This window comes from Salmo salar, chromosome ssa04 (assembly GCF_905237065.1).
Source record: "Salmo salar chromosome ssa04, Ssal_v3.1, whole genome shotgun sequence".
In the NCBI taxonomy this organism is placed as follows: Eukaryota; Metazoa; Chordata; class Actinopteri; order Salmoniformes; family Salmonidae; genus Salmo; species Salmo salar.
In genome coordinates this window covers 88,979,755-88,990,708 of record NC_059445.1, presented here as the reverse complement: position 1 = coordinate 88,990,708, position 10,954 = coordinate 88,979,755, and positions in this window count along the sequence as shown.

The window sequence follows — 10,954 nt, the reverse complement described above, 5'->3', positions numbered from 1 at the left end:
AGATTTATGACATACTCACGTTCAATTGTGGAATCAGTGTAGTAAAATAATATGTCAAACTTAGTAATATCAATGGTTGTATGCAATTTGCGGCTAAGATATAGTTTTACATCAGTCCAAAACACTTCACTATATAAACAATTACAGAATAAGTGTTCAATAGATTCAGTTTCTAGTTCACAATAACTGCATTCACTGGTAACGTCAAATATATATTTAGAAATCAAGCTATTACACGGATAGCATCTATGGATTATCTTAAAGGAGATCTCCTTTACTTTATTGGTCACCATAAATCTGTGTGGAGTTAGCCAAGCACGGCGCCAGTTTACATCAAACGATGAAGCCCAACAAAATATCGCAGAGGGAATAGACTTCCTGTAGAAAATATCCCTTATTAAACGATTGTTGAATTTCGTATCTAGTAGACCAATGCCATTCACCTGAATATCGCTTACAATCGGAGATATTCCAAAATATGCATTATTCTGAAGTAAAGTTTTTATCCCACTAGGTATAGCTTTAATAACAGTGTCATATTCCTTGCTTGAAACCTCAAAGTTGTATATTTCCATAAATTCTCTCCGTGTAAATAGATTCCCACTGTTATTAACCAATTGGCTGACAAGAACAATGTTTTTCGAGAACCATTTATGGTTAAATAACATCTTATTTCTATGTAATATTGACCCATTGTTCCAAATAAAACATTTATGAGGTGAAAAGTTGTGTTTATACAACAAAGCCCAGCACATTAAAGCCTGCTTGTGAAAAACCGCCAGTTTCACAGGAATTTTACCCACAATATATGGACATTGTAGTAAAAAATTAAGCCCGCCGAACTTCTGAAAAACAAAATGAGGTATAATATTCCAGAAGCTATGAGGATTTTTTATGTACCTTTTAATCCAGTTGACCTTTGATATCTGATTGAAGAGAGTGAAATCTAAGACATTTAGACCGCCATCACAAACCCTGTTGGTGATAACATCTCTTTTTATCTTATGTGGCTTGTTTTTCCATATGAAGTTGTACAAAAGCCTATCTAAGGTACAGCAAGTGGATTTGGGAATGTCAATAGATGAAAAAAGATAGGATGCAAGAGATAGCCCCTCAGCTTTGGATAAAAGCACCCTTCCTTGAAGACTTAAATCCCTCCCTAACCATGAGGATAATTTTTTTTGGACAGATTCAGTTACAGGGTTCAAATTAAGATCATTCATAGCCTTAAGATTTTTGGTGATCTTTACACCGAGGTAGGTTACAGTATCTTTTTCAGAGATGTTACAATCTGCTGGGTTGACAGCTCCTTTCACAACAAACAACTCACATTTGGAAAGATTTAAAGTCAAGCCTGATATTTTGGAGAACTGCTTCACGATATCCAATGCTAATCTAGCTTGAGATACATTTTTCAAAAAAAGTGAGGTGTCATCCGCCAGTTGGGATATCTTGATCTCTCTGGACTGGAATGTAATGCCTTCAAATGGACTTTTATGAACTAATGAGCATAACATTTGAGAAACTAACAAAAATAAAAAAGGTGAAATTGGACAACCTTGTCGTATTCCTTTGTAAATGTTAAATCTTGAGGATGTTCCATGACAGAGTTTGATACAGCTATTGCCACCATTATACAGAGTTCTAATAGCATCAACAAAGAAACGACCAAATTTCAAATGCTTAAGACAATCAAAGATAAAATTGTGACTTACTGTATCAAATGCTTTCTGAAAATCCAGAAATAGGATAACAGGGAAGTCATCTAATAGATCACGATACTCAACCAAGTCTAATATCAGCCTCAGATTATTAGATATATGGCGCCCTTTCATAAACCCTGATTGACATTCATCAATCAGATCATTTAAGCAAGACTTTAACCTTTTTGCAAAGATTAAGGCTATAATTTTGTAGTCGTTATTTAGGAGTGTGATTGGACGCCAATTATCAATACTTAGGAGATCCTTGTGTGGTTTAGGTATAAGAGTAATAACCCCTTGCTTCAGAGAGGCAGGTAGTTCTCCCTTCTTTATAGCCTCCTTAAAGGTTTCAAGTAAAAAAGGTGCTATTTCTTCAAAGAAGGTTTTGTAAAATTCAGAGGTTAATCCATCACAACCTGGAGATTTGTTCTTTTTTAACTGAGCAACCCCGTACTGGATGTCCATAATGGATAAATCTTGGCAACAAGACTGATTGAGTTCTTCACTAATCAAATTAACATTCTCTATAGAATCAAGGAGATCCTTAGAGTCACTCAAATTGTTATCTAAGGAGTAAAGATTCTCATAAAATTTAGTGGTAAATTCTGATATCAACTCTCTATCCTCAGTGGTAACCCCATTAATTTTAAGTTTCCGAAGTGTGTTGAGTTCCCCTCTCCTCTTCTCCAAATTAAAAAAGTATCTACTGTTCTTTTCTCCTTTTTCAAGCCATTGTTTTCTAGATCTTATGAAAGCTCCTCTAGCCTTTTCCTCATACAATGTATCTAGTTGATTCTGTAAATCTTTCAATTTAGCTTTCTCATTAAGATCAAGATGCTCAATATCTGTGATATCGGCAATTGTCTTAGAGAGTTCAGCTACCTCACATCTCCTTCTTAAAGCAAGCCGTTTTCCATAAGTAATACAGGCTGAGCGGATTTTAAATTTCAGCAGTTCCCAATATTTCCCATATTCTGCATTAGATGTAGCTAAACTCCAGTAAACAGAAATTAGATTCTTAATCACATTTTTTAAATCATCATGCAATAACAATGAGTTATTTAGTTTCCAGTAACCACCAGAGTATTTCTTACCATCATTACTGCATATTCTTACAGTCAACCATATGACTTTATGATCCGTCAGGACTGCAGGCAGTATTTTCACCTCTACAGTGTTGGGCACAAGACTAGAGGTTATCACCCACAAATCAATTCTTGATTGTAAGGAACGATCTCTATTACTCCATGTGTATTGTATCTCTCCAGGGTTTTTTACTCTCCATATGTCAATTAAGTCCAGGCTTTGGCAGAAATTCACCAACTTGTTCACACCAATGTTAGGCCTATGAGGCAATCTATCAGTCTCATTAGAATAAACCATATTAAAATCTCCACCAACTATTATCTGACTGGATGGATATTTTCTCAGAAGATTTTTAAGAATTTCTTCAATTTCCTCTAGAAGTAAGTTATTTGGAGGACTAGAACAGTATCCATATACATTACACAACACAAATAATCTGTCCATCTGGTTGATGACCGCTACTAGCCAATGTCCATTGGAGTCCATTTGAGTAAACAAAAATGTCCCTTTGAAATTGTGTGCTAAAATTGCAACCCCAGCTGAATAATTTGTCCCGTGGGCCAAAAAAATGTCACTGCCCCACTGATTTTTCCAATAATTATAGTCCTCTTTGCATGAATGTGTTTCTTGAACGAATACAAGATCTGCGTTGCAGTCCTTACAAAACAAAAAAAAAACTTTTCTCTTCAACATGTTACGTATCCCCCTGGCATTGATTGACATAAACTTCAAGTCCATATCTATAGAATAGAAAGAAAAATCCTATGCAATCTCAACTTTACCCTCTCTATAAAAAGTTGCTTCATATATGTATTAACAGAATTCTTAACTTGTAAAATAGTAACACCATGTTTCAAAAGTAGAACGTTCAGTTTGCAGTGGGGAAGGAACTACCTTGTAAACCTACCGACAGAACAAATCAAATCACCCCGGTCGTATTTCTTTACCGTTGGCGAAAAAAAGCTCTGATTCCCCTGTAGTATCCACCGTTTCCTTGATTTCGGGCCTGTTGTACGAGAGGCCACAATTTTGCCTTTGCTGCCTTGTCTGCTGCAGTCAAGTCCTCACCGAATCTAAGTTTTCTTTCTTTCAGAAAGGCGCTTTCCTTTGCTTTCTTCCAAACTGAATCTCTCGCTGTGCGAAAAGCAAACTGGATGATGATCGATCGGCTGACGATGGCATCTTGTTTCTTCCCAATACGATGAGCGACATCCACAGCCATATCCATATATCCATCGGGAAAGTCCGGTGCCACACGGTTACAGATGTCTCTTACTAAGCGCTTCACATTCTCATCCTGGTTCTCGGGGACACCGTAAAGCCGTAGCCCCCACCTTCTCCGGTATCGCTCTGCTTCCGATAAGCGCTCTTGCATGTCTGCGATGGTCTTCTCCTGAGCAATGCATTTCTCAGACGTAGCAGTGTTTGCAAGTTTAAGCTCTTCGATACTCTTGTATGCATGATTCAGAGAGGTCTCGAGGTCAACTATTTTTGATGTGTTTTCGCGTATCATTTTCTCCAGACCGTCGGCTCTTTCGTTTATCTTTGCAGAGACAGCATCGATTATGTTGACCTGTAATTCGCGCAAAGACAATTCTTTCTGTGTCTTTTGGGTGCAGGACTATTGACTGCATTTTCAGAATCAACCGAATGTCCAGAATCCTCCATTTCTTCTCCTGATGAGTCAGGTGGCGGTTTTTCTCAAACGTATGAGTGCTCAGCTAGCAACTGCCTTCTCCTCCCTTTGCTCTTTCGCACATTTTTTCCTTCCATTTCTCAAAGTTATGAATCAAATTATCGGTCAACTAAGTGTTGTTCTCTATTGTGTTTACTATAAGCCAAGTTCCGTTACATTTAAGTAAGTTTGAGAGGGATAAAAGTTAAGGTTACTCGGAGCAAGCTGAAATCTCGTCTACACTCACCGCCATCTTCCAGCGCCCCCTACTTCCTGTATCCTTACCACCAACAGAAAACAACTTCCTGTATTCTCACCACCAACAGAAAACAACTTCCTGTATCCTCACCACCAACAGAAAACAACTTCCTGTATCCTTACCACCAACAGAAAACAACTTCCTGTATCCTCACCACCAACAGAAAACAACTTCCTGTATCCTTATCACCAACAGAAAACAACTTCCTGTATCCTCACCACCAACAGAAAACAACTTCCTGTATCCTCACCACCAACAGAAAACAACTTCCTGTATCCTCACCACCAACAGAAAACAACTTCCTGTATCCTTACCACCAACAGAAAACAACTTCCTGTATCCTCACCACCAACAGAAAACAACTTCCTGTATCCTTACCACCAACAGAAAACAACTTCCTGTATCCTTACCACCAACAGAAAACAACTTCCTGTATCCTCACCACCAACAGAAAACAACTTCCTGTATCCTCACCACCAACAGAAAACAACTTCCTGTATCCTTACCACCAACAGAAAACAACTTCCTGTATCCTCACCACCAACAGAAAACAACTTCCTGTGTCCTCACCACCAACAGAAAACAACTTCCTGTATCCTCACCACCAACAGAAAACAACTTCCTGTATCCTCACCACCAACAGAAAACAACTTCCTGTATCCTCACCACCAACAGAAAACAACTTCCTGTATCCTTACCACCAACAGAAAACAACTTCCTGTATCCTCACCATCAACAGAAAACAACTTCCTGTATCCTCACCACCAACAGAAAACAATTTCCTGTATCCTTACCACCAACAGAAAACAACTTCCTGTATCCTCACCACCAACAGAAAACAACTTCCTGTGTCCTCACCACCAACAGAAAACAACTTCCTGTATCCTCACCACCAACAGAAAACAACTTCCTGTATCCTCACCACCAACAGAAAACAACTTCCTGTATCCTCACCACCAACAGAAAACTACTTCCTGTATCCTTACCACCAACAGAAAACAACTTTCTGTATCCTCACCATCAACAGAAAACAACTTCCTGTATCCTTACCACCAACAGAAAACAACTTCCTGTATCCTTACCACCAACAGAAAACAACTTCCTGTATCCTTACCACCAACAGAAAACAACTTCCTGTATCCTCACCACCAACAGAAAACAACTTCCGGTATCCTTACCACCAACAGAAAACAACTTCCTGTATCCTTACCACCAACAGAAAACAACTTCCTGTATCCTCACCACCAACAGAAAACAACTTCCTGTATCCTTACCACCAACAGAAAACAACTTCCTGTATCCTCACCACCAACAGAAAACAACTTCCTGTATCCTCACCACCAACAGAAAACAACTTCCTGTATCCTTACCACTTACAGTAAACAACTTCCTGTATCCTTACCACCAACAGAAAACAACTTCCTGTATCCTCACCACCAACAGAAAACAACTTCCTGTATCCTCACCACCAACAGAAAACAACTTCCTGTATCCTTACCACCAACAGAAAACAACTTCCTGTATCCTCACCACCAACAGAAAACAACTTCCTCTATCCTCACCACCAACAGAAAACAACTTCCTGTATCCTCACCACCAACAGAAAACAACTTCCTGTATCCTCACCACCAACAGAAAACAACTTCCTGTATCCTCACCACCAACAGAAAACAACTTCCTGTATCCTTCACCACCAACAGAAAACAACTTTCCTGTATCCTCACCACCAACAGAAAACAACTTCCTGTATCCTTACCACCAACAGAAAACAACTTCCTGTATCCTTACCACCAACAGAAAACAACTTCCTGTATCCTCACCACCAACAGAAAACAACTTCCTGTATTTTCACCACCAACAGAAAACAACTTCCTGTATCCTCACCACCAACAGAAAACAACTTCCTGTATCCTTACCACCAACAGAAAACAACTTCCTGTATCCTTACCACCAACAGAAAACAACTTCCTGTATCCTCACCACCAACAGAAAACAACTTCCTGTATCCTCACCACCAACAGAAAACAACTTCCTGTATCCTCACCACCAACAGAAAACAACTTCCTGTATCCTCACCACCAACAGAAAACAACTTCCTGTATCCTTACCACCAACAGAAAACAACTTCCTGTATCCTCACCACCAACAGAAAACAACTTCCTGTATTTTCACCACCAACAGAAAACAACTTCCTGTATCCTCACCACCAACAGAAAACAACTTCCTGTATCCTTACCACCAACAGAAAACAACTTCCTGTATCCTCACCACCAACAGAAAACAACTTCCTGTATCCTCACCACCAACAGAAAACAACTTCCTGTATCCTTACCACCAACAGAAAACAACTTCCTGTATCCTCACCACCAACAGAAAACAACTTCCTGTATCCTCACCACCAACAGAAAACAACTTCCTGTATCCTCACCACCAACAGAAAACAACTTCCTGTATCCTTACCACCAACAGAAAACAACTTCCTGTATCCTCACCACCAACAGAAAACAACTTCCTGTATCCTTACCACCAACAGAAAACAACTTCCTGTATCCTCACCACCAACAGAAAACAACTTCCTGTATTTTCACCACCAACAGAAAACAACTTCCTGTATCCTCACCACCAACAGAAAACAACTTCCTGTATCCTTACCACCAACAGAAAACAACTTCCTGTATCCTCACCACCAACAGAAAACAACTTCCTGTATCCTCACCACCAACAGAAAACAACTTCCTGTATCCTCACCACCAACAGAAAACAACTTCCTGTATCCTCACCACCAACAGAAAACAACTTCCTGTATCCTCACCACCAACAGAAAACAACTTCCTGTATCCTTACCACCAACAGAAAACAACTTCCTGTATCCTCACCACCAACAGAAAACAACTTCCTGTATTTTCACCACCAACAGAAAACAACTTCCTGTATCCTCACCACCAACAGAAAACAACTTCCTGTATCCTCACCACCAACAGAAAACAACTTCCTGTATCCTCACCACCAACAGAAAACAACTTCCTGTATCCTCACCACCAACAGAAAACAACTTCCTGTATCCTCACCACCAACAGTAAACAACTTCCTGTATCCTCACCACCAACAGAAAACAACTTCCTGTATCCTCACCACCAACAGAAAACAACTTCCTGTATCCTCACCACCAACAGAAAACAACTTCCTGTATCCTCACCACCAACAGAAAACAACTTCCTGTATCCTCACCACCAACAGAAAACAACTTCCTGTATCCTTACCACCAACAGAAAACAACTTCCTGTATCCTCACCACCAACAGAAAACAACTTCCTGTATCCTCACCACCAACAGAAAACAACTTCCTGTATCCTCACCACCAACAGAAAACTACTTCCTGTATCCTTACCACCAACAGAAAACAACTTTCCTGTATCCTCACCACCAACAGAAAACAACTTCCTGTATCCTTACCACCAACAGAAAACAACTTCCTGTATCCTTACCACCAACAGAAAACAACTTCCTGTATCCTTACCACCAACAGAAAACAACTTCCTGTATCCTCACCACCAACAGAAAACAACTTCCGGTATCCTTACCACCAACAGAAAACAACTTCCTGTATCCTTACCACCAACAGAAAACAACTTCCTGTATCCTCACCACCAACAGAAAACAACTTCCTGTATCCTCACCACCAACAGAAAACAACTTCCTGTATCCTCACCACCAACAGAAAACAACTTCCTGTATCCTCACCACCAACAGAAAACAACTTCCTGTATCCTTACCACTTACAGTAAACAACTTCCTGTATCCTTACCACCAACAGAAAACAACTTCCTGTATCCTCACCACCAACAGAAAACAACTTCCTGTATCCTCACCACCAACAGAAAACAACTTCCTGTATCCTTACCACCAACAGAAAACAACTTCCTGTATCCTCACCACCAACAGAAAACAACTTCCTGTATCCTCACCACCAACAGAAAACAACTTCCTGTATCCTCACCACCAACAGAAAACAACTTCCTGTATCCTCACCACCAACAGAAAACAACTTCCTGTATCCTTACCACCAACAGAAAACAACTTCCTGTATCCTCACCACCAACAGAAAACAACTTCCTGTATTTTCACCACCAACAGAAAACAACTTCCTGTATCCTCACCACCAACAGAAAACAACTTCCTGTATCCTTACCACCAACAGAAAACAACTTCCTGTATCCTTACCACCAACAGAAAACAACTTCCTGTATCCTCACCACCAACAGAAAACAACTTCCTGTATCCTCACCACCAACAGAAAACAACTTCCTGTATCCTCACCACCAACAGAAAACAACTTCCTGTATCCTCACCACCAACAGAAAACAACTTCCTGTATCCTCACCACCAACAGAAAACAACTTCCTGTATCCTCACCACCAACAGAAAACAACTTCCTGTATCCTCACCACCAACAGAAAACAACTTCCTGTATCCTCACCACCAACAGAAAACAACTTCCTGTATCCTCACCACCAACAGAAAACAACTTCCTGTATCCTCACCACCAACAGAAAACAACTTCCTGTATCCTCACCACCAACAGAAAACAACTTCCTGTATCCTCACCACCAACAGAAAACAACTTCCTGTATCCTCACCACCAACAGAAAACAACTTCCTGTATCCTCACCACCAACAGAAAACAACTTCCTGTATCCTCACCACCAACAGAAAACAACTTCCTGTATCCTTACCACCAACAGAAAACAACTTCCTGTATCCTCACCACCAACAGAAAACAACTTCCTGTATCCTCACCACCAACAGAAAACAACTTCCTGTATCCTCACCACCAACAGAAAACAACTTCCTGTATCCTCACCACCAACAGAAAACAACTTCCTGTATCCTTACCACCAACAGAAAACAACTTCCTGTATCCTCACCACCAACAGAAAACAACTTCCTGTATCCTCACCACCAACAGAAAACAACTTCCTGTATCCTCACCACCAACAGAAAACAACTTCCTGTATCCTCACCACCAACAGAAAACAACTTCCTGTATCCTTACCACCAACAGAAAACAACTTCCTGTATCCTCACCACCAACAGAAAACAACTTCCTGTATCCTCACCACCAACAGAAAACAACTTCCTGTATCCTCACCACCAACAGAAAACAACTTCCTGTATCCTCACCACCAACAGAAAACAACTTCCTGTATCCTCACCACCAACAGAAAACAACTTCCTGTATCCTCACCACCAACAGAAAACAACTTCCTGTATCCTCACCACCAACAGAAAACAACTTCCTGTATCCTTACCACCAACAGAAAACAACTTCCTGTATCCTCACCACCAACAGAAAACAACTTCCTGTATCCTCACCACCAACAGAAAACAACTTCCTGTATCCTCACCACCAACAGAAAACAACTTCCTGTATCCTCACCACCAACAGAAAACAACTTCCTGTATCCTCACCACCAACAGAAAACAACTTCCTGTATCCTCACCACCAACAGAAAACAACTTCCTGTATCCTCACCACCAACAGAAAACAACTTCCTGTATCCTCACCACCAACAGAAAACAACTTCCTGTATCCTCACCACCAACAGAAAACAACTTCCTGTATCCTTCACCACCAACAGAAAACAACTTCCTGTATCCTCACCACCAACAGAAAACAACTTCCTGTATCCTCACCACCAACAGAAAACAACTTCCTGTATCCTTACCACCAACAGAAAACAACTTCCTGTATCCTCACCACCAACAGAAAACAACTTCCTGTATCCTCACCACCAACAGAAAACAACTTCCTGTATCCTCACCACCAACAGAAAACAACTTCCTGTATCCTCACCACCAACAGAAAACAACTTCCTGTATCCTCACCACCAACAGAAAACAACTTCCTGTATCCTCACCACCAACAGAAAACAACTTCCTGTATCCTCACCACCAACAGAAAACAACTTCCTGTATCCTTACCACCAACAGAAAACAACTTCCTGTATCCTCACCACCAACAGAAAACAACTTCCTGTATCCTCACCACCAACAGAAAACAACTTCCTGTATCCTTACCACCAACAGTAAACAACTTCCTGTATCCTCACCACCAACAGAAAACAACTTCCTGTATCCTCACCACCAACAGAAAACAACTTCCTGTATCCTCACCACCAACAGAAAACAACTTCCTGTATCCTCACCACCAACAGAAAACAACTTCCTGTA